General features: G+C 33.8%; 1 protein-coding gene across 2 annotated transcripts in view; it reads right to left on the bottom strand.

Annotated features, from left to right (window-relative positions):
* The window catches only part of MYH10 (myosin heavy chain 10), a 227,432-nt gene that overhangs the window by 59,500 nt on the left and 142,626 nt on the right, over nt 1–25,306 (bottom strand). The gene's annotated exons all lie outside the window — the stretch shown is intronic.

The following is a 25,306-nucleotide window of genomic DNA, read 5'->3' as shown; positions in this document are numbered from 1 at the left end:
ACCACAGATTTTCTCCATTTAATCATTTCCTTTTCATAAAGAAAATACTGGGAAGATGATGAATTTAAACAGTTTGGGAATACTTCAATTGTATAAATTTCACCAATATTCCAAAAGAGTTAGAAAGACTTAGATAAAAGGAAAGAATAAGTTCTACATAAAAATCAAAGAGTAGGAAAACAAAAACACAGAAAAGTGTTTTTGCTTTCAATCACTTTTTTATTTCTTTAAGAAAGAACAAATGCCTGAGTTTTCCATGTGAGTACTAGCTAAAATTTCTCACTGCAACTTTATTATGAGTCATTTAAAAAAAATGCAATCTATTCTAATATTTATTTTTACTGTATCTCCAGATCACTAGCTTAGAAGAATACAAATACTCTTAAATGAACAAATTTTAAAAAGAAAATTCTTTTATGGATTTTTTTTGGGGAAGAACACAAATACAAAGAAAAGAGGTAGATATCCAAATTTTTTAGAATTGTTTCCCTTCCATTTAGCTAACTGTAGCTGAATCAATACTGATTTTCACAATATTTCCACGAACATCATAAAAACAGGAAAAAACAAAACAAAACAAAAACTTTTGAAGCCTAATAGCTTCCTTTATTAAAAACTATTCCTTTATTAAAACTAAAAATTATTAACCAAATAAACAGCTGGAAAGGAAATGTACATACTAATTTATATTTATTTGAGTAATCAGTTTATATACACTAAGGGACTACCTTTTAATTCTAAGCAGTAGTTGAAGGTAGATAGAAGTGGCGACATTTTTATTGTTTTGCAAACCTCAGTAATTAATGAAAAAAAAAAGTCTGATGATACATTTAGTCTATTATTTTATGTTGAAATTATAAGTCAAGATTTAAAGTGCTAAAAAATTGAAGATACCTGATATTGCTAGAAGTTCCTAGAAAAATACAATTCTTTAATAATAACACATTAAGTTTGTGTGTGGAGGAAAGGGTAGGGAGGAGAAGCCTATTTTTCTACTTATGGGTTCTCAAACAACTTTTACTTTTATAGTTATTGCTGCTGCTGTTATAATTATAGTCAAAGAAAGCATTTGTTAATATTTTTTACTTCTGGCATTTCCATCAAGAAATGTTCAAACAAATGCTTAAATTTATGGAACATTTTATGGTATTTCTATATAAGAGTAATTCCATTCAATCAATACTAGAGCTCTGCATGATGGTGGTGTATGAATGAAAACAAAGGATTTCATTTGTTTTAGTAATCTACATTATATTGTGGAGCAGCAGAATCCTTTTAGTTTGAACCTATAAGGCATCTTTAAGTCGCATTACTTACAATGTGAATCTTTAAAAAATAGGTCAGCACTGTAAAAATTACTAATGCAAAAGCAAATTTATCATGTCATATTTTTTATGGTAAAACTCTACAAATTTAAAAACACTGCTACCCATAAGTATGCTTTGTGAAAGGGGAAGATATACCCAGATATTCACCTATTGATCTATTGATCTGAAAAAGAGGGGTTGGAAGAAGGAAAGGAGAAGTGAGTATGTGCATATATAGCATTTAACATGTATCAGGAACTGTGTTAAGCATCTTTTACAGATATTATCTTATTTGAGCCTCACAACAAGTGAGTGCAATTAGTAATGAGGCAAAGGTTAAACTATTTGCCCAAGAGATTAAGGTTAGATTTGAACTCAGATCTTCTTCCTTTCAGGTCTTATGCACTATCCACTAAACTATCAGCTATCCCTAAAACTGGTATGAGTTTGTGGGGGGATAACTCCTTTAGTAGTTTAAACTACCTTTATAGAGGCTGAAATTAATTTTATTCTTTGTTTCGGGCTCATGTTTCAGATTTGTATACTCTTATCATATTATTCTGATAACCAAATGTGGGAACCAAAGGAGCTAACTAAATATTGCCTTTCAAAATTGTAGCTGATTTTGTGTGTGTGTGTGTGTGTGTGTGTGTGTGTGTGTGTGTGTGTATACATTTAATGATATATATATATATATATATATAAATTTAATGGAGGCCAAAATTTCTTACATGCTAAGAAATAGAATGCTCGGCTCATTAAATGATTATTTTTTGGGTCTATTTTGGTTATTCTGTTATTTTTTGCTATATTTTACAATGCCCACAAAGTGGAGTAAGTGATGTTATTGCTTTAATGGTGATAATGCCTGGCTCTGGTGGGCATGTGCTTTTTTAAGCTGGACAAAGACATATAAAATCATGGTTATGTCTAAAAAACCTACTGGATAAATCTAAAAAATGAAAAGCGGTCTTTATTTTTATAAAAATATGCATAAATTAGAAAACAAATTTTTTCATGTCATAAATGGCAGTGATGAAATCTTCTTAAGGTGATATTCTTGAAAAGAGGCTTTTATGAGAAAAAAATAATTTTCAATTTTTCAAGGGTACATAATTTCAAGAAATGCTTATAGGTCCTTGGGGAAAAAAATGGAATTTTGTATTTTATGTCACAAAAATTATTATCTTCTGCATGCACATAATACAAAGGTCATCATATTCACATTTAAATTAGGTGAATAATTTCATTTTTAGACTAACATTAATTTTTAAATTTAATTTTAAACAATGTGGATAATTGTTCTTTATATTTATAAGTATATTTTAATTGTTACTTAATTCTGTAATTATGATATAATCATATCATTAAAACATTCAAGATAAACCCTTTATATGTAACTTATAACTAAATTTTGTTGTTCTGAGTAAAACATAATGTCAAAACTGAAAACTTAAAAAAAAAAAGGGCAAAGTTAGATATACAAATACAAGGACCTGGGCTTCAAAAACAATTTCAAGAAATATATTATAGAGGGTCTTAAATCTTGTTAAATCTGATTTTGTGCTGCCAAAACTAATTTTAGTTCACATACTAATTTTCCTGATGCACAACACTGACCAGATCATCTTCAGATTATTTTGTTACAAAAAACAATAAATCTTTAACATCTTTATGGGATCCAAATTTATTGGCCTGGTACTGAAGGACACCTTTAATTTCAACATTGTCTACTTAGAGCTGGAAAGGACTTCAGAGGACATCTAGTCCAATTTCTTCATTTTCCAGGTAAGAAAATTGAAGTACAAGATGGGTAAAATGACCTGCTCTGGTCAACAGGTAGTGTCAAAAGTGGGGTATGAATTTCTTTGACACTGGAGCCAGTACTTTCTGGCTGTTCCCAGCCAGAACACTGTTCCGTCAGCACACAGTTAGGTAAACTGGTCCAACATAGGTTGTTATATTCCCAAGGTCATAGAGTCAATAAGATGAGCTTCTTGGGGAAGGGCTGAATCTGGCCAACCTGGATTAGGAGGTCCTCAAAATACGTGGCTGGTGGTACAGAAGCTTTGAGCACACAGATTTGAGTTGCTCATGGCTCCTTTCTCCTTTGCAGTTCATGCCTGTTGAAGAAACAGCCCTTCATCTGTAAATTACCCCTGAAGATGTGGGAATAACTCCCCAAATTCTGGACAGGCCATCATCCCTGCAATCAATGACCTTCAAACAATTTGCTATAGACAGTTACCTAGGAAGAGTAGGAACAACTAGATTAAGCTGATAGGGATCTCATCTAGGTTATAATAAGAGCCATATCATTCTGTGGTTTCCAGTGACTAAACTACTGATAACCAATCATGGATGCTAAAGAAAATAATTCTTAAGTTGAGAAATTTCCACCAAGACCCTGTTTCTCTTTTTCAGGGCTTCCTCAAATGGATAGGGTGTAGCACATATTACTCTCTCACCTATCTATCTAATAACTATGATTTGAGACTAGGGTTTGTGAATACAAACTAAAGATCCTTTCTGATGCACCTTATCATAGTGCACATACAAATATGAAGTGATTTTTTTTAAAGTTATGCCTTATTTTCCCTTCTTTAAACTATTCTTTCAAGACCCAGCTCAAATGCCATCTCCATGATATTTCCTGGTCACCTCTTGTATAAGATGTCCTTTTCTAACTTCTACTTCTATAGCATTTGGCCTATATCACTTGTCAAATATGTGCTTGTTATTATCTATTTTGGTATTACATGCAATAGGTACTCAATAAATATTGCTGAATGATCAAGCACTTTTTTCTCTATTCATGAACATCTGCTCATTTTAATATGTGTACTACTTTTCCATCTTGCTTATTACTGCCATTCCTTATCCACAGAATAGAGTCAGACCAGAACCCTGAGCTATTTTTCGGCAAGAGTCCCAAATTTGAAAAGTACTTTAAATTGAAGCACTTATATTATGGCAGTTAGAAGGAGTATAAATAGACAGAGAGCATAGGTGTGAGTTGAAGATGAAGGGATAATATCTTCTTTAAAAATGATAAAATTCCCAATCACCCCTAGCAAAACAAACAAACGAATGAATGAATAGATAAATAAAGATGCTGAAATTAAGAGGTTGGGGGAATGTGCTGGGAGAAAGGAAAAGGGGTAAATGGAATGGTGCAAATTATCTGCTATAAAAAACGAGGCAAGAAAAAGTAGAGGGAAGAGAAGAAAGGGAGGGTTTGTGTGTGAGCCTTACTCTCATCAGAATTGGCTCAAATAGGCAACAATATACATGCTCAATAGGAGTATAGAAATCTATTTTATCCTGCAGAAAAACAGGAGGAGAATTTCCAAGTATATGGAAAGCGAGGGAGGGTGATAAAAAAAAGAGCACTACTGGTCAGTAGCAAAACATTTTTGAAGAGGGATGAAAGGAGAGAGAAAATAAATGGGGGAAAATATAATTAGCACTAGTAATTGTAAAAAAAAAAAACTGAAGCACAAAGGTCTCATTTCTCAAACATAGGGGGAACTGAGTCAAATTTATAAAAAATAAGAGCCATATCCCAATTGATAAATTATCAAAAGATATGATCTGTACTCAAAGGACTATAAATTCATGAATATCCTTTGACCTAACATTATCACTATTAGTCATGAATACCAAAAGAGATTTGGAAAAACAAAAAGGAAAATGATCTATATTTACAAAAATATTCATAGCAGTTTTCTTTTCAGGGAAAAAAATTGGATTGAGGGGATGCCCATCGATTGGGGAATGGCTCAATAAACTCTGGTATACATTGTGATAGAATATTATTATTCTATGGGAAATGAGCAAGATGCTCTTCAGGAAAAACGAAAACACTGGAAAACCCTTCATGAACAAGGTGCAATGTACGATATACAAAGTAATAGCGATGTTGTGAGATGACCAGCTGTAAATGATTTTCCTATTCTCAGTAGCACAATCATCCACAACTACTCTGAAGAACTTAAGATGAAAAATTCTATCCATTATCCAGAGAAGGAAGTGATTGTGTCTGAATACAGATTAAAGCTTTCTCTTCTGTCTTTTTTTTTAAAACTTAATTTTTCTCAAGAAAAAATATTTATTTTCATCAGGGTAAGAGTTCTATTATTTTCTTTCACAACTTGACTTTTAAGGAAATGTTTTGCATAACTTCACATGTGGGTTTTTAATTCTGGGTGGAAATAAGAGAAAATCTAAAAAACAAATGTAAAAAATTTGTTTTGAATGTAACTGGAAGAAAATAAAATATACAAAAAAAAATTAAAAGCACTTTTACTTGACAATACCTTATATTTCACACAGGTCTATCTGCTATTCCCATACTACACTTCATACATGCCCAGGACATGGTTATTGTCAAATAAATATTTGACCAAATTAAAGAACTTCTACCACTACCTCAATCAACAAGAACTTGAGACTTCATTTTAGAGTTTGGGGATATAAGAGCAAAACTAAAAGATTCTTTGCCCCAAGAGCTTTTCAGATCCAAAAATTCAAAAGAATGAACTGGATTCCTGTTCAACATTTAAATGACAATCAGTATTTCCAGATTTTGACTCTTTCTTTTCCTCTGAAAATTATCTTATAGTTATGTATTTGATTGTGAAGATTTATTTGATCAACTGCAATCAAGTTGCTATTTTATGGATAAATCATGGACTGTTAGCAGACATTATGGTGACTGAAAATTATTACTAGAAAATCTGTAATTCCTTTGTCCTCTCAAATTAGGTGCATTATGTACTGAAAGACAAAGAATAAACATAAAAAATAAAAGAATACAAAAAAAACCTGATTTAAACAATTATATATTTGTCTTTAGAATCTGTTAAAACTATTTAAAAATCATACACTAATTCAAGAAATTTGAAAAAGATCATTCTGTTTGTCAACAAACAGATGAAGTATTCTGTGTATCTGTTTTCGCGCTATTGTCTTTACTTAAACACCTATAGTCAGTGCACATATTATTCTGATGGTTATGCTCAAAAAAAAAAATTAGTATGGCCTATGTCATTATATATGGTATTATTATTCTACTTCATGCATATGACATATAAGATACTTAATTTTTCACTGATTTGTAAAATATGTTTTGTTCAGCTAGTACTCATTATTTGGTACATGTTATTTCTATAATTTTGTTATTATGAATAGTAATAGTTACATGGATAGGTCAAAGATCACAGTTTAAAGCTCTTATGTATCTGTAGAGAGTCACAGTTAGTGGGGAAACTCTGGGTGAGGTATAAGAACCTTCAGCCCTGAGGAAACCTTCTAACACTGTCTGGTTTGGCTCCCCTTCTTTTCTGAGGGCTCTCGGCCTTCCTGAGAAGTCAGGTAACAGTGACAACCTGTGTTGTGATTGAAGCAGAGTGATACCGGATGGGAGAGTGCTATCAGGTGGAAAACTACATAGCAAGTTGTTTATGTAGTCCCATGTGCGCAATGTTGTTTTTGTTACATTAAAAAAAGGGGAAAGTCCTTTAAATGAATGGACTCCCTTTTTCCACCATCCTCAGGAATCCTGCCTCATCTCTTCTCCATTAGGAAGGTATATCTTAATCACCCCGGTGTGAAGGCTCTAGAAAGCAGGACACTACATGTATCCAAGAGACAATCTAGTCCAAACCCCATATTTTACCTATGAAGACAATGAGGCACAGAGAAATCATGAGATTTATCCAAGTACACACAATTACAAGATAGTCAAGATTGTATCCCAAATCCCTTGATTCTAAAATAAGTACCCTTTACACTAACCACAATACTTTAGCGAACATTTACTAGAATAACTTCTTTTATAGCAAAATTTTTTATTTGTAATTTCTTGTATTAAAAAGTATTTTTTCTATTACTCTCACCTGTCTCTAAAACTGAACTACTAATATGATGATGATGATGATAGTAATGATAACAGCTAATCTTTATAGTGTTTTTTATGTGTAAGGTATTATGCTAAGTATCTTACAATTATTATCTCATTTAATTTTCCAAACAGCCCCAGAACATGGGTAGTTTCGTTTTCTTTATTTTGAAGATAAGGAAACTGTGGCAAAAAGAAATTAAGTGACTTGTCCAGGGTCACACAACTAGTTAAGTATCTCAGACACACTTTCTGACTCTAAACCCAGTGTTCTATGTACTGAACCACTTAGCTGCCTAAATACATGAATGAATTAAAGCCCATGTAACAAATATACATGAGGAAAGAAAATAAATTTCCACACTGGCCATGTATTTCTCATTCTGCCTTTTAAGAGCATCACCTTTCTAGCAGGAATTGGATGAAACACATACTTCATCTTTAGTCCTCTGAAATTATTGCCTGTTACTGTATTGGTTGAAGTCCTAAGGTCTTTGAAAGTTGTTTTTCTTGGTAACTTTGCTGTCAAATTTTTATTGTAAACTTTTTTTTTTTAACTTCACTTTGCATCAGTTCTCAGAGTTCCTCCTGTGAAATCAATCATCCATTTCACTAATTTCTTAAAATATCCCACTACACAGCATACATTTGGTTGGTCAATCCCTAACAGAAATTTATTTAACTAGTCCCAGTCCTGGCCCCCAATAAAAGTGCTATATTTTTGTATATATATGGATTCTTTTCCTCCTTATCTTTCTAGAGTATATACCTAGCAATTGTATACCTGAGTAAGCATAACTTAGTGTTTTGGGTTTTTTTTGCTGAGGCAATTGGGGTTAAGTGACTTGCCTAGGGTCACACAGCTAGGAAGTATTAAGTGTCTGAGGCTGGATTTGAACTCAAGTCCTCCTGACTTCAGGGCTGAGACTCTTATTCACTGTGCCATCTAGTTGCCCTCTACAACTTAGTAACTTTTGAAAGCTTAGGTCTAAACTGTTTTCCAAAATGAGAGAAGCAGTTCATAGTTCTACCTATAGGTTATTAATATATTGTTTTCCTACAGCCCCTTCATTATTTGTCATCTTTCTCTCTGGTCACTTTTACCAATCTTATGGGTATGGGATATGTTCTTGTTTTCTAACAGTAAGTATGTACTTAAGTACTTAAGTATGTACTTAAATTTGGAATAAGTGACTTGAATTCAAATATATTCTTAATATTTCCTCACTTACCTTTCGTAATCAACTCTCTGGTTATCAAGTCATTTTTATTATGTCATCCCCAGTGCAAAAATCATTCTTCTTTGCAGAGAAAACAGAAACAACAAAATCAAATAAATCTATCTTCTCTCTGTTGTCCTTTATATCATCGCAGTGACCCCAAGAAAAGGTCCTATTTATTCTCTGATCTTATATGTGTTGTATATCACTTTCTCTTATGGCAAGCTTTAGCATGGAGAATTCATTTTCTCACAATCTTCTACTCTTTCCTGACTTGGAATAGAATTTACTCTTGTTGCTTCTTCTGTCTTTTGAAGAATGAAATTAAGGTAAAGCAAAAAGCTATAGCTCCTTTGTTTTTGACAGAAAAGAACTCCAGTAGAAACAAAATCTTAACTATTTCTCCTCTACTGACATTCACTCAAAACCTTTCCATCATGCTTCTTCCGTCCAGGTCCTACTCTTGTTAATATAAAAATATTTATTAGTATAAAATGCTACTACACCATTGAAGAAATATATATTCAAAAAAAAAAAAAAAAAGAGAGAGAGTTTATCAGCTGGTAGGACTGAGGGATAATTTTTGATCAGGGGTTCTTAACTAAGAGCCTAATGAACTAATTTTTTGAAAAACATATTTTTCAAATATATTGTAGAACATACAGCTAAATGGCACAATGGATAGAGCACCAGCCCTGAAGTTAGGAGGACTGAGTTCAAATCTTATCTCAGACATTTAACATTTCCTAGCTGTGTGACATTGGTCAAGTCACTTAACTCGAATTGCCTCAGCAAAAAAAAAAGAAAAAGAAAAATGTATTTCACTACAACTGATTTTCTTTGTAATCCTATGTATTTTATTTTCTGTACTAATGGTATCATCCTGAAAAGGATCCACTAGACTTACTAAGGGGAGCCCATCACACACACAAAAATTAAAAACCTTTATTTTAGATAATACATGTGCTTCATTGGTTTTTATAATATTAACACAAAGTGAAGAAGGCCTCTAATAGTAAACTTAACAGAGAAGATGAACATGGGTAAAGATCTGCATTAGAGAGAATATTCAAATCAGTGAGAACACAGCTCCATTTGAGTAATAACTTAGAGGAAACTATATAAATTTTGCTTTTACAGGTGACAAAGTTGAGAAAGTATGCGCATGAAAGTGAGCAAGAATGAGAATGTACTATATGGACTGAATTGAATAAATGAAATTCTACAGGGATCAGTATAAAGTCCTTATACAACAAAAATCACAAAGATCAACTTACTGAGTATTACATGAGAGGGCAATATTACATGATGGGCAACAGTTGAATTTTATTTGTCAATGGCATCCTGAAGAGAATTAGATAAAAATGATAGCATGATTCATATAGATGGTCAAGAATTCTGGAGAAAAGAAAGGAACTGAAGGTAGAATGTGGAGGCAGGAGGAAGGGAGTGAGAGTGGGGGAATTACAGATCTCTAATTAGAGTCCAAAGCAGTAAATGGCAAAGCTATCCAATACATGATAAAATATAGGAAAAGATAAATTAAGCAGCTTAGAAAATGTCTGGAAATAAATAGAACAAAAATATTTCTTATATTAAAGATTATTAAACATTGGGGAATTTTATTATTCAGAAATTACTAGTTAAAATTGAATAAGAAGAGGCAGCTGAGTGGCACAATAGATAAAGACCAGACCTGAAGTCGGGAGAACCCGAGGACCTCAGATACTTAACACTTTCTAGTTGTGTGACCCTGAGCAAGTCACTTAACCTTAATTGTCTCAGCAAAAACAAACAAATAAATAAATAAATAAGAATTTAGAGAATAGTCTCATATCACATACATTAAATTCCTCTTTTTTTGTGGGGGGGAGGGGAGGGGAGAAGGGGAAGAATTCTTTTTGACAAGTCCAAAATGATTAATAAGGAAGAAATCATGAGAGTACTTATGGTATTTTTCTTCTTTAAAATATAATGGTTCTCTCTAGGAGCAGGTTTCTTGGGGAGGTTTTCTGGAGGCAGCCTTAGTTTCAGTTAAAAATAATAATCACCCAAATGCAGCCAGGTGCTAAAAGTTATGATCTTTTATTGTCTCCAATATAGCCCGGTTAGTTTTCTTAGAGGCCTCTTTCTCTCTCCTTGGTTCTAAGAGCTCTTGCAGCTTTGTCCTTTGCTTCTGCCTCTGCTTTCTTCATCCTCCAGCCAGCAAAAAGGTGAATTGGTCTTGCCTCTGAGAGAGAGCTTCTGGCTCTCAATCTCTCAGAGTGCTCCTCTCCGACCCTTGGCAATGTTCCGAAGTAACTAACTTGATTGACTCCCTGAAGCTCCATTTATGCTCCTTCTCCGAAAGTGGGATTGTGGGATACGAGAGTGGGATTATGGGTTTCCTCCCAGAGTGCTCTCTGGCCCTAAGAGCTTCAAGGGAGGTGTGAATTCGGATATCTCATACTAAACTCTGAAATCTCCCAAATGTGTGAACTCCAATGAGTACTTAAAATACATTAGTGAGCTAGGGGATTTGCTAAGTACCACGCTAAATTAGCACTTTGTAAGGATTCCAACAAGTACTGGGCTGTCCTTAGTGAATTCAAGTTACTAAGGAAAGATCAACAGTAAAAGATATGGCAGATGTGACTACTAAACCATTGGCTAGCAGTTTTTAAGAAATACAAGTCCAAAGTCTAGATTTTGATACAAGAGAAGATAATAGATTATGACTGATATGATTTAATCCTCAAAATGTCTCTTTAAAGATCATATGGAATGGTGGATTAAATACTGGATTTATAGTTTGTAAATCCGGGATTAGAATTCTGACTCAGACAAATCATTAAGCTTACCTGAGTCTCAAGTTCCTCATTTAGGAAATGGTGGCAATAATAGCATCCATCTTATAAGACTGCTAAGAAGACAACATGAGATAATTTGCAACCTGCAAGTCTTAAATGCTATATAAATATTAGCTATTATTCTTGAAAACATTATTTAATGAGTATCATTTATTAGCTTAGCATTTTTGGTAGGCTAATGGCCCAATAATTAGCTCATTCTTTTTTCCTTTATTTCCTGATTCTTTGCTTAACAAACTTAGTTACCTTCATTTTTTCCATGAAGTGGAAAACTACTTGTACTGATCTTTGCTTTTTTGTGTGATGATGTAAAAGGTTTTTCTTTATTTATTGATGTAAGCCTATCAATCATACTAAATAATCATTTGTTTTATATTGTGTTAACTCTTTTCCTATTAATGAACCACCTTTATATTCCTTGCATAAATACCACTTGATTATGATTTTTATATATTTCTGTTATTTGATGTCAGAATTCTATTTAGCATTTTTCTATTAATTTGATTCATTTCACAAGTTGTGAGTGATGCAAAAGGCAAAAGTGATACTCATAAATAAAGCATAACATATTTCCAGTGACAAGCTATATATGCGAAATGGCATTTCATCATTCACTCTGGCTGGAAAAACAGTTGGGATGGTTATTTATCAAGAGTATAGATAAGGAAGGCAACAACCTAAGTGATGCAAAAATACACACAAAATGTAAAAAGAGTATAGTTTGCTGTGTAGATGCATTCTGACTCTATAAGAAAACATGTATAATATCACATAGGATAAGAGAGCATAAACTGGTTTTGCTCTATAAAGAGGTAAATCTGTAATATAACATCATCTATTAAAGTATATGTATTCCTTAATAAATTAGTTCCATAATGCTTTTTATTTCCCTTATCTAAAGGGACATGCTTTCTACCTCATAAAAAGTTCAGCAAGTTATCTATTTCATTTGCAAAATAGTTTATAAAGAATGAGGACAATAAAAGCTATTTAAATTTTTGATATAATTTTCTTGTGAATCCCTCTGATAGAGGCATCTATTTACATGATATCATTAATGTCCTATTCAATTCTATTTCTGACAACTAGCTTATTTTAAGCAATCTGTAAAATATCATAGTTGGAAGAGGGGAACAGGCCACACAGTTCAATCTCTATCTTAATAAAAATTTCTACATCATATCTGCTCTAATTATTAGGAGGTTTTTTATTGCATCTAATCTAAATTGGCTTGTTCATGATTTTTATTCCTTTAACCCAGTACTGCACCTTCACAACTGATTCTCTTGACATGAATTCAAAACATTTTACCATGAATCAATCAACCGATAAGCATTTATCACATGTATACTAAACATCAGGTATAAGTAGTCACCAAAAAAACAAAACAAAACAAAACAAACAAAAAAACAATCACCCCCCACGGAACACAAATGAAAAATATATACACATATACATATACATCTTAATAAATCTTAGACCTGACAGACATCAAAAATACCTGATATTTATCATTGTAGTACACCTCCTCTCTGGACTAACCCTCCCTTCTCCCCCTGCCCCCGCCAACTCTTCAGCCTAAACAATTCTAATACCTTCACAACTGATTCTCTTGACATGAATTCAAAACATTTTACCATGAATCAATCAACCGATAAGCATTTATTACATGTATACTAAGCATCAGGTGTAAGTAGTCACCAAAAAAAAAAAAAAAAAAATCACTCCCCATGGAACACAAATGAAAAACATATACACATATACATATACATATAACATTCTTTATGTTTATGCATTAATATAAATTTAGAAGTAACAAGTAGTTAAATACAAGATATTTTAGATTTGGACATAATTTTGCCTATTTCCCTGAAGCACTTCTTTGATTAGTATAGCAGTGCAATTCATTTAGGAAGTGTCTTTTTTTTTTTTTTTTTGGGTGCTGAGGCAATTAAGGTTAAGTGACTTGCCAGGGTCACATAGCTAGTAAGTGTTAAGTATCTGAGGCCAGATCTGAACTCAGGCCCTCCTGATTTCGGGGCTGATGCTCTATTTACTGTGATACATAGCTGCGCTAGGAGTGTCATATTTAAAAAAAATACATCGAGGATGGCCTGATCATTAGCAAGTACTTTTCAGTTATTGAAATCTTTATTTCTGTAAATAATATTTTGTTCTTTTGTTTTTCTGTGTTTGTACTAGTAAGGAAAATACTGAATGGAATTTGTTTTCTATACTGTTCTTCTGGGTTGTATTGGTTATATACAGAAAGGGTGGTGATTTTATTTCCTTTATTTCTCTTTCTGCTATAGTTAGTAGTTCTAGAACAATATCCATAGTGGTGATAGCAGATATCTTACTTCACCCCTATTTTATTAGAAAGATTTCTGTTTTTTCCTTCATTACAGATGATACTATCAGTTTTGTTGGTGGTGGGGCATGTGATATTGTCAAAATATTTTTTCTGTATCATAATCATGTGATTATATATGTATATATATATTTTTACTAATATTACTTATCATGGTTATAATTTTCCCACTTTGAAACCATTTGCTTATTTCTTATTCAAAACTAGTCTGAGTGTATAAATTTAATATGTTACTGTAGTTTCTTTGCTAACATTATATTTAATATTTTTGTGTTGATACTTTCACTAGGGATTGTTGTTGATAAATTCCTTTCTTATTCCTACCTGTTTTAAGTACTGGGACCATTATTGTTGCACAGAAAACATCTGGTAAAATATCATCTTTCTCCATTTTCTCAAACAATTTATATAAAACTAGGGTTTGTTGTTTGAATGTTTGATCAAACTCACTTACAAATCCATTGATTCCTGGGAGATTTTTTGATTAAGAGTACATTTATGACTAAAGCTGATTTTCTGAGATTATATTAGTTAAGATCTCTATTTCTAGTCCTGATAATATAGACATTTTCTATTTTTGCCAGTATTCAATCAAGTTCCCACTTTCATTGACACAAAATTGGGCAAAATATTTTGTAATAATTTCTTCCATTTAATTTTCATATTTTTATATTTAATAATGGAAATTTGGCTTTTCACATATTCCTTTTTGATAAGATTAGTCGTCTATTTTATTTTATTTTTTTAAAAAAAGATCTAGTTTATTTATCAGTAGTTTATACATTATGCCAAAGATAACAGGGTAAGAAGTAACCCTCCCGTATTCACCTCCAAACAATAAAATAATCCAAAACAAATGCTGGAACAAGCAGCACCAATATAAAGCTGGGGTGAAACAATCTTTTAGATCAAGAAACTTGGAAAATCAGTAAGAAAGGTCTCTTTCAGGACAGCTAGGTGGCACAGTAGATAGAGCACCAGCCCTGAAGTAAGAAGGACATGAGTTCAAATCTGACCTCAGACACCTAATGCTTCCTAGCTGTGTGGCCCTGGGCAAGTCACTTAAACTAACTCCAATTGCCTCAGCAAAAAATCAAAAAAGATCTATCTGTGCTGCTATCTTAACAAATCAGTGGGAGATCCTGGGCTCCAGTGCAGTAGAGCAGGTAAATGCCACCACCAGGACCCTTATCTCCCAGATGCCTTAGCATAGTCAGGGTACAGATGCCAGCTCTGAAAACCACCAAGCATCATAAGATACCCCCAAGTAAACAATTGGAAGCCAACCCTAAGGTGTCTAAACAAATAGGCAGTGGATAAACCAAGGTCCCCACCACATGCTTCAGCAGTCCTGGACAAACACAGAGCTATCAGCAGCCAGGGTCACCAGTGCTCCAGGATAGTCTTGGAAAAACACAGAACCACTCCAAAATCCTGGCTCAGCACCGGTAAACAGCCAGACAGCTCCAACAGCTTCAGCCATTTTCCACCCCCAACCTATAGTATTAGACTTGAATCTCAAGGCAATATTAGTGCAACACCAGACAAAAAGTCAGGGTCTGCAGCCCTGGCACTCAAAGCCAAAGACAATGCCTCTTTTAACCCTAAGAGCAGAGCTCAAATTGAAAAGAAAGGGAAAAGGTCAAAAAAGATGACCCCCCCCCAAAAAAAATCCCACAACAAAAAAGAAATCTGATAATAAAAAGTTATTACGGTGACAGTAAAGATAAAAACACAAACTCAGAAGAGAAGTCAAAACCCTTTTGGGCAAAACTCCAGAGAAAAACAAAGTAATCTCAAGCTCAGAAAGCATTCATGAAAGAGCTCAAAAAAGGAGTTTAAAAATCACATAAGAGAGCTAGATAAAAAAATGGGAAAAAGAAATGAGAGTGATGCAAGAGAATTATGAAAAAAGAGTTTAAAGCTTAGAAAACAAAAAGATGCATAAAATACAAATTGGCCAAATGGAAGAAGAGATTAAAAAATCTACTGAAGAAAAAACTTCTTAAAAAGTCCAACTGGTTTACCAGCTTATGTGTAGGCCGAGCAAATATAATAAAAATGACAATACTATCTAAATTAATCTACTTATTTAGTGCCATACCAATCAAACTCCCAAGAAATTATTTTAAAGATCTAGAAAAAATAACAAAATTCACCTGGAAGAACAAAAGGTCAAGAATTTCAAGGGAATTAATGGGGGGGAAAAATGCTAATGAAGGCCACCCTAGCTGTGCCAGACCTAAAACTATCTTATAACGCAGCAGTCATCAAAACCATTTGGTTAAGAAATAGAATAGTCGATCAATGGAACAGGTTAGGATCATAGGACAAAATAGTAAATAACTATAGCAATCTAGTGTTTGACATACCCAAAGATCCCAGCTTTTGGGATAAGAACTCACTATTTGACAAAAACTGCTGAGAAAACTGGAAACTAGTGTGGAAAAAATTAGGGCTTGATCCACACCTAACACCACATACAAAGATAAGATTTAAATGGGTCCATGATTTAGACATAAAAGAATGATATTATAAGGAAATTAGAAGAACATATACTATTTAAGAACATATACTATTTATTTACCTCTCAGATCTATGGAAAAGGAATTTGGGACCAAAGAAGAAATGGAACTCACAATTGAATGTCAAAAAGATAATTTTGATTACATTAAGTTAAAAAGATTTTGTACAAACAAAACTAATGCAAAAAAGATCAGAAAGAAAGCAATAAATTGAGAAATCCTTTTTTTTACATTTAATGGTTCTGATAAAGTCCTCATTTCTACAATATGTAGAGAAGTGACTCTAATTTATAAGAATTCAAGCCATTCTCTAATAGATAAATGGTCAAAGGATATGAACAATTTTCAGATGATGAAATCAAAACTATTTCTAATCATTAGAAAAAGTGCTCTAAATCACTATTTATCAGAGAAATGCAAATTAAGACAACTCTGAGATACCACTACACACCTGTCAGATTGGCCAAGATGACAGGAAAAGACAAGGATGAATGTTGGAGTAGATGTGGGAAAACTGGGACACTAATACATTGCTGATGGAGTTGTGAACAAATCCAGCCATTTTGGAGAGCAATTTGGAATTATGCCCAAACGACTATAAAACTGTGCATACCCTTTGATCCAGCAGTGTTTCTACTGGGCTTAAATCCCAAAGAAAGCTTAAAGGAGGGAAAGGGACCCACATGTGCAAAAATGTTTGTGGCAGCCACTGCAAGAAACTGGAAACTGAGTGGATACCTATCAATAGGAGAATGGATGAATAAATTATGGTTTATGAATGTTTTGGAATATTATTTTTCTATAAGAAATGATCAGGAGGATGATTTTAGAGAGGTCTGGAGAGACTTATACGAACTGATGCTAAATGAAATGAGCAGAACCAAGAGATCATTATATACCGCAACAACAATACTGTGCGAGGATGTATTCTGATGGAAGTGGATTTCTTCGACAAAGAGATCTATACAGTAACATCAATATTATATGACGACCAATTCTGATGAATATGACTCTTTCCAATAATGAGATGATTGTTGACAATTCCAATTATCTTGTGATGAAGAGAGCCATTTACACCCAGAGAGAGAATTGTGGGAACTGAGTGTGGATCACAACGTAACATTTTCATTCTTTTTGTTGTTGTTTGCTTGCATTTTGTTTTCTTACTCATTTACTTTCTTTTTTTATCTGATTTTTCTTGTGCAGCAAGATAATTGCATAAATATATTTATACATATCGGATTTAACATATATTTTAATATGTTTAACATATACTGGATTGCTTGCCATCTAGGGGAAGGGATGGAGGGAATGAGGAGAAAATCTGAAACGCAAGGCTATGAAAGGGTCAATGTTATTAAGTTATCTGTGCATATGTTTTGAAAATAAAAAGCTTTAAAAATTAAAAAAAAAAAAAAAGGGGAGGGGGCAACTAGGTGGCACAGTGTATAGAGCACCAGCCCTGAAGTCAGAAGGACCTGAAGTCAACTCTGACCTCAGACACACTTAGCTGTGTGAACCTGGGCAAGTCACTTTACCCAATTGCCTCAGCCAAAAAAAAAAAAAAAAAAAAAGTCCAACTGGTCAAATGGAAAAGAAGTATAAAAGCTAAGCAAACGGACACTCTCGGGACATCAAAAATCAAACAAATCCAAAAAATAAAAAGAAGAAAATGAAAAATATATCAATGGAAAGGGAAAAACAACCAATCTGGAAAACAGATATAGAATCACGGGACTATCTGAAAGAGGATTTAGACAGCATCTTTCAAGAAATTATCAAGGAAAACTAGCCCAATATCTTGGAACTAATAGGTAAAACTGACACTGAAAGAATCCATTGATCATTTTAGGAAAGAGATCTCTCAAATAAAAACTTCAAGAAACATTATAGCCAAATTATAAAACTATCAGGTCAAGGAAAAAAGTACTGGAAAGTGACAAGAAAGAAACGATTTAAATATTGGGGAACAAATTAAATATCAGGGACAGAGGAATCAGAATTACACAAGATTTAGCAGCTGCAATATTAAAGGACAGGAAGCCACAGAATATGATGTTCTGGAAGGCAAAGCACAATCACCTCCCCAGCAAAATTAAATACAATACTTCAAAAAAAAAAATTAAATACAATACTTCAAGGAAAAAAATGATCATTCGATGAAACAAAATTCAAATTCAATGAGCATAATTGAGCAAAAGAATTTTAAAAGAAAAAAATATGATGGCAATATACACAAAGGATATCCAGGACACAGAGAGGATGTTGAAGTAGAGTGATACAGTAGGAAAGTCTAGTTCTGAAGTCAGAGGAGTTAGGTTTATCTATATACACTTGAAAAGTCACTGAATGTTCCTGGGCCTCAATTTTCCTATATATAAAATGAAAAGCCTAGGTTGGATGGAATAAGGTCCCTTCCAGTTCTAGATAATCCTATGAAGGGTAAAATATGTAGCGTCTATGACCAAGTTTGAAAAAATTTAAAAACCAATTTGCTTTTACAGGGATACATGGCTTACTTCTAAAACATTCGTCATAATTTTGGATATCACTGTGAGTCAAGTGAAACTTCTAAAGAAATAAATTATATGTACAGAGAGAAGGAAGAACACAAAGATAAACAAGAAACAGCCTAATCCTAAAGTGGCAATATTAAGAATAGCATCAGGAAGACAGTACAAAATACAGATACAAAATACAGAGATACAAAACAGGTAAAGGACTAAAAGAAAAAAAAAACTTTTAAAGACTGTTCAAAAGAAAAAGAACAAAGAAAGTTTGAGATTACTTCTTGGGACAACCTACATTAACAAATGACAGAAAGAAAGCAGAATTACTCCATTATAATGATGCTACCACCATTACAACAAGAACTCATGATATTAAATGACTATTAAATGACTTCAGTCTGACAGGAAAGAGCTGACTCTCCGTTACCCAAGTCAGATTAAGAAGTTTTTCCAATTCTCTTAACCCTTCTATTTCTATTAAGTCTGACTAGGTGCCATAAGGAAATTAAGACCAATAGTACTGCTATAGACTTTCGAACTCTTTATACTTTGTACATAATGAATAATATATCAATTAAAAGAGTAAATATATGATAATGCTATTACTAAATTAAATAATGTATCAATCATAACTACCTCTATTTGGTAATAAATAGTCTTTATGAATATAATAAATGAATGTGATATCACACTTGAAATGGTTTGTTTTTGGAGGTACATAATCTAAAAGTACATGGCTTAATAAAAAATATTTACATAGAAACATAATCATAGCACATCTGAAATAGCACAGTATTAAACATATAGGCCATGGCAGAAACAATTTCCCTAAAATACCCAAAAATACCCAGAATTGAAAAAATGCTATATATAGCATGATGCTAGCTGAAAAGTTCTTTCTAATCAATTGATAAGCATTTTTTGGGTACTTTATCTTGGGTACCAAGTTAGACACTGGGCATGCAACAATAAAAGCTTAAGAAAGCCCCCCTTGCTTTTTTTAAGATTATATTTTAGATTTTATATTAATTTTTAGATTATATTCTAAAGGAGGTAAGAACATGTAAATATATAAGCACGTACAAAACACAAGGACCACACTGAATTGTCTGTCCACATTCTCTGAGGATGTTTTTCCCGATTCCCACAGTGCCAATGACTTCCTTATTTTGGTTATTACTTGTACAATATTCTTTGCATGCTGTCTCCTCCCTGAGATAAGTGACTCTTTTGCCTTTCTTTCAATCTCTAATGCTTAACAAGGCTCTAATATAAAAGATAATATAAAAGAATAGGTTCTTTATGAATAATTACTGACTGCAGAGTACATAAAGGAAAATGAGATGTGAGAAGACTAGAGAAATAGTAAGGAGACAGGGACTGAAGAACTTTAAATATCAGAAGAGTTTGTACTTTTAACCACAGAGATATTACAGATCCAATGAGTTTAGGAAGTAACATATTCATACTTTTGCTCTGGACAAATCCCTTACTAGCTATGTTGAAAATGAATTAAAATTTGTTCAAGATCAAATATTTGATCTTATCTGAACTTATTCCAGTGGTTCAGGTAAGAAGCAATAAGGCCTTGATCTAATGAGCTGGTTGTACCAGTGGAAAAGAATGGGACTCAAGAGAGATGTTTTGGAGATGTCCAAAAGGCTGTTGATGATGTAGGACTAGCACTCAGAAAAAAACACTACTAATGTTAAATGTGGATCTGGGAATCATCTGCATAGAGATAAAACTTGCATAGTAGCAGATATGAAAAACTAAATAAGAAAGCATACAGAGAAAACAGAAGAAGCCCCAGGGCAGTTCCAGGCTGTGTATTATACAGATGACGATCTGGAAAAGGAAAATGAAAATTTTCAGCTAAGTGATCTGATTTCATCGATAAAGTTTCCATTTCTTTTGAATTTTAAAAACAACTTTGCTAAATGCCAAAGTAATAATTCTGTCCTCTTATTTAGAAACCTATAAATGAGAAAGCTCCCCCACAAATAGTCCTAAGGTCTGTTTGATCAAATATATTAATGGCTTTTCAAATTATAGAATCCTAATGAATCTAAGGGGCCTTTAAGACCACCTAGTCTGTTAAAATATAGGAATCCATTTTAAAACATCATGTTCTAAATTTTTCCCTTTGCTCAAGCTGCCAAAATGCATCTAGTTTCCATATTCACAGTGGATTCAGAACTTTCCACTTTACTAAAACTGACATCTTATAAATTGCTGTTCCTCAAAATTTCACATCTATTTTTTTTTCCTTGGTGGGAGCAAAGGATTGTTAACTGAGTCGATGCCCATTAACTGGATAATAGCTGTACATGAATATGACAGAATACTATTGTGCTTTAAAAAAGGATGAAAGGGATGATTGCAGAGAAATCGTGGAAGACTTGAGATGAGCTGATGCAGAGTGAAGTGAGTAGAACCAGAATGATATTTTCATCAATACAGTAAAGAAAATCAACTTTGAAAGAATTATGAACTCTGTTTAATGCAATCATCAGCCATGATTACCCAACTATCCAACTCCTCATGTAGTTGAGATTTAACCCCTTCCCCTCACACACACACACACACACACAAAAAAAAAAAAAAATCCACATGATAAATGAGAGAATGTTTTGTTCGACTATACATATTTGTAACAGGATTCCCCACGCCATCCCCACTCCTCCATTAGGGATGGGGAAAGGATAGAAGAGTACTGATTTGATTTAAATTTAAGTTTAATTTAATTTAAAAATATATTTTATCACTCCCCTTCTGTCTCTTTCCCCCTTCTATTCTTTTCTTATTGTCACAAAAGTGATAACTTTACTAAGGTCAAGAATTCTGAACCTTTATCTTTGATGTAATTCTCATCTCTTTACTTTCTTATCAATGATTCTCTCTTATGTATCTTCAAGTCACTCCCTATTTGTTCTTTCCTATCCTCCTATAAACTTGTACATCTTCCATTATATAAAAAAATTCTTGAATTGATCCTTCTGCCCTTTTCCAAAAGTACCATTTTTCAGTTTTCCTTCACTATGAAACACTCTCATTGAATACTCTTTCTATCCTTAGCTTCAGTAACACAACATTCTTTTGGTTATATTCCTATGTCTGCTACTACTATTTAATGGTGGCTCATCTTCTGCCTTACCCCTTAAAGCAGAACTAGGAAACATTTTTTCAAATGTTATTTGTATATTTATAATATTATTTGCAGGCCATACAAAATTATCAACTTACAGAATTCAAGCAGTGGGAGGGAGGTTTTTCTACCTAGCTTTCAGTTCATCACTGCCTGTGATTGATTATGCAAATGATTTCTAAGCCACAGACATTCCCCATCCCTGCCTTAAAGGATAAGTTGGTTGTTACTCTTTTCTTCCTTTTCTAATATTTTTTTCCCTTTACCATTACATTAATTCTCATGACTCAACTACTACCTATATACTAATTTCTGGGGGAAAAAAATTCTAGGGGCAGCTAGATGGCTCAGTGGATAGAGTACCAGCCCTGAAGTCAGAAGATCCCGAGTTCAAATCTGGCCTTAACACACTTAAGACTTCCTAGCTGTGTGACCCTGGGCAAGTCATTTAATCCCAATTGCCTCAAAAAAAAAAAAAAAATTCTAGTTGTGAACTTTCCAATGAATTGCAAGACCCAAATTTCTATCTGCCTAAAAATATCACTTCTGCCTTCAAACAATATATCCAAAAGATTTATCTTTTTGGCTAAACCTTTTCAGATTTCTTCCTATTTGTCAGTGGCATAATCTTCCACTGTTCTATCATATTGGAATCATAATTCTCCCTCCCTTCCCTCTAAAATATCATCGGCAAATGTTGGAATCTTTACAAACTGCTAACTCATTAGAATTGATAGATTATTCATCTGATCTTACAAGGAGATGTTTTGGGCCAGAACCTGAAGCAAGGTACTAAGTAGAACTAATTGATACAATGATTGTGTTCACACCTTTACTCATTGGAGTTCACACTTTTGGGAGATTTCAGGAGTTAGTATGAGATACCCGAATTCACACCTCTCTTGAAGCTCTTAGGGCCAGAGAGCATGCTGGGAGATATCCTACAATCCCACTCTCTCATATATAAGAAACAGACAGAGGCTCTCAGAGAGAGTTCAGCTGAGTTAGATTGATAGGGGAGCGTCAAGTGAGTTCAGCCAGAAGCCCTCTCTCGGAAGAGAGTTATTTCGAAACATTGACTGGGGTCGCAGAGGAGCACTCTGGGAGGAAGCCCACAAGCCCTCTCTCAGAGGTAAGACAGATTCATCTTTGTGTTGGCTGGAAGCTGAAGGACAAACTTTTGGATTTGGAGACATTCGGAGGGAGCTCTTGGAACCAAGCAGAGAGATGGGCCTCTAAGCTAACCAGGCTATATTGGAGACAATAAAAGATCTGAACTTTTATCACCTGGCTGCATTTGGGGTAATTATTGATCTGAACTGATACTAGGGCTGCCTCCAGAAAATCTCTCTTAAGAAACCTGCTCTCTCCCAGAGAGAACCATTATTATTATATTTTAAAGAAGAAAAACACCACATTTTGACCACACTGGCGCCCGAACAGGGACAGACAGACTCAGTAGATTTCAGTGGAAAAGCCTCTGATCCTGATCCAGTGGAAAAGTCTTCTTGACCCAGAAATCAGGGTGGGTACAACAAAGAAATTTTGTTAAAAGAGTTAAAGTAGAATTTCAGCTAAGATGGGACAGATATTTAGGAAACAGTCTTCTGTTTCTGTTCAAGGAAAATGTTTAGAGAGCATTCTCAAAGTTATGGACAGCGATGGTTTGATTATAATTTTGGAGATCACTGAACTTTTAGAAACTGTTAAGTACATATGTCCTTGGTTCTCTACAGAAAAAGAATTGGATTTAGACGAGTAGAAATTAATAGGAGAAAAACTAGGTGAATATTACAGATCTAATTCAAACTCAATGGAGTGGAAATTATAAAGAGAGGATCTTTTTTATTTTAAAAATGGACCTGACTCAATTTCCAAAGACATAATTAATACATACAATTTAATACAATTGGCTATAAGAAGTTATTTAAGTGGCAGAATGAAGAAAAAGAAAGTGCAGGAGGGAAAAGTGCCAACTTTACTAGGCGAAAAGGAGCAAGAATCAGGTAACAATGGAGTTAAGTACAATTCTGAGTGTGATACTTCACAGCAGGAGAAATTAGATCATTCCACATCTCATGACCCTCCCCCCTCAATTAGCCCTTCATGGGTGGAGGAAGGGGGAGGGGGAGAGGTAGAAACACAGTCAGCTTCTCCTGTAAAGCAGAATATGACAAGATTAGAAAAAGTATTAATTAAGGCAAAAAAAATGAAGAAGATACATCTCATTTTATAAATGCATATCCTGTGATTGAAAAGCTTGACTCTTCAGGTCAAAAAGAAAGAAAATATACTCCTTTTAATTTGGAAAAAAATAAAGATTTGAAAAAGGGTTGCAGTCTTTATGGGGCTACATCCTCTTATGTTAAGCTGTACTAGATAATTTGTCTTATGAAATCTTAACCCTGAACGATTGGAAATCCATAGCGAGGACATGCTTAGAACTGGGACAAAATTTGTTGTGGCTTTCAGAGTTTCATGAATTATGAATTCAAGCCCAATTATGATTCAATTCAATTATGATTCAAGCCCAACGCAATCGGCAAACAAGAGCTAATGTACAAATAGCTTTTGACTAACTAGGTGGTGAAGGTCAGTATAGAGAGAATTCAGAACAGATGTATTATCCCATACCAGTGTATGAGCAAATTTCTAAGGCTGCAATAAAAGCTTGGAATTCTCTCCCTGGATAGAAAGATGGAAGTAAAGCTTTCACAAAAATAGAGCAAAGTCCCAAAGAACCTTCTGCAGATTTTGTGGGATGTTTGCAAACAGCTGTAATAAGAACCATTGGAGATAATGCAGCAGCAGAAATAATGACCAGACATCTGGCTAAGGAAAATGCCAATGAGATTTGCAAAAGAATTATATGGGGACTAGACAAAGATGCTCCTTTGGAGGAGATCATAAGACGCTGTGCCACAGTGGACATAAATGCTTATTATACCCAAACTATGATGAATATCGAAATTCAGGGTCCCTTTTGGCAAGGGACTTCTAGAGAAACTTGTGGATGTTTTCAGTGTGGAAAAGTTGGACATTTGAAAGCTCAATGTAGATATGAAGATAGAGTGAGAAGACAGAGTGAGAGAAAACCCAAAACCCCATGTCTAAAATGTTACTGAGGCTTTCATTGGGCCTCTAAATGTAGATTGACCCAGAGGAATGAAAGGCAGGAACCAACTCTAAGGTATCAATCAAAAGACAGATGGGGCATGATAGCAGTTGAGGTTACACCCAGAGACTCCTTAGAAATTCAGGACTCTGATGTCATCAACCAACAGAAAAGCAATCAGGATTACAGGTGAGCAGAATATAGGTTTTTTAACCCAACTGGGCAGTGTCCAGTGCAAAACAGCTCCAATGTAATTACCAGATGATAAGGAGAAATCCCAAAAGTGGTAAATAGAAGGGAATTAGATAGGTTAACTGCTTCGGGAAGAGGGTTTGCTTGTATCTCTATAGGAGGAGAAG

The sequence above is a fragment of the Antechinus flavipes genome, chromosome 4 (genome assembly GCF_016432865.1).
Source record: "Antechinus flavipes isolate AdamAnt ecotype Samford, QLD, Australia chromosome 4, AdamAnt_v2, whole genome shotgun sequence".
Classification (NCBI taxonomy): domain Eukaryota; kingdom Metazoa; phylum Chordata; class Mammalia; order Dasyuromorphia; family Dasyuridae; genus Antechinus; species Antechinus flavipes.
The sequence above is the reverse complement of the archived record's forward strand: the minus strand, read 5'-3'. Positions and strand labels throughout refer to the sequence as shown.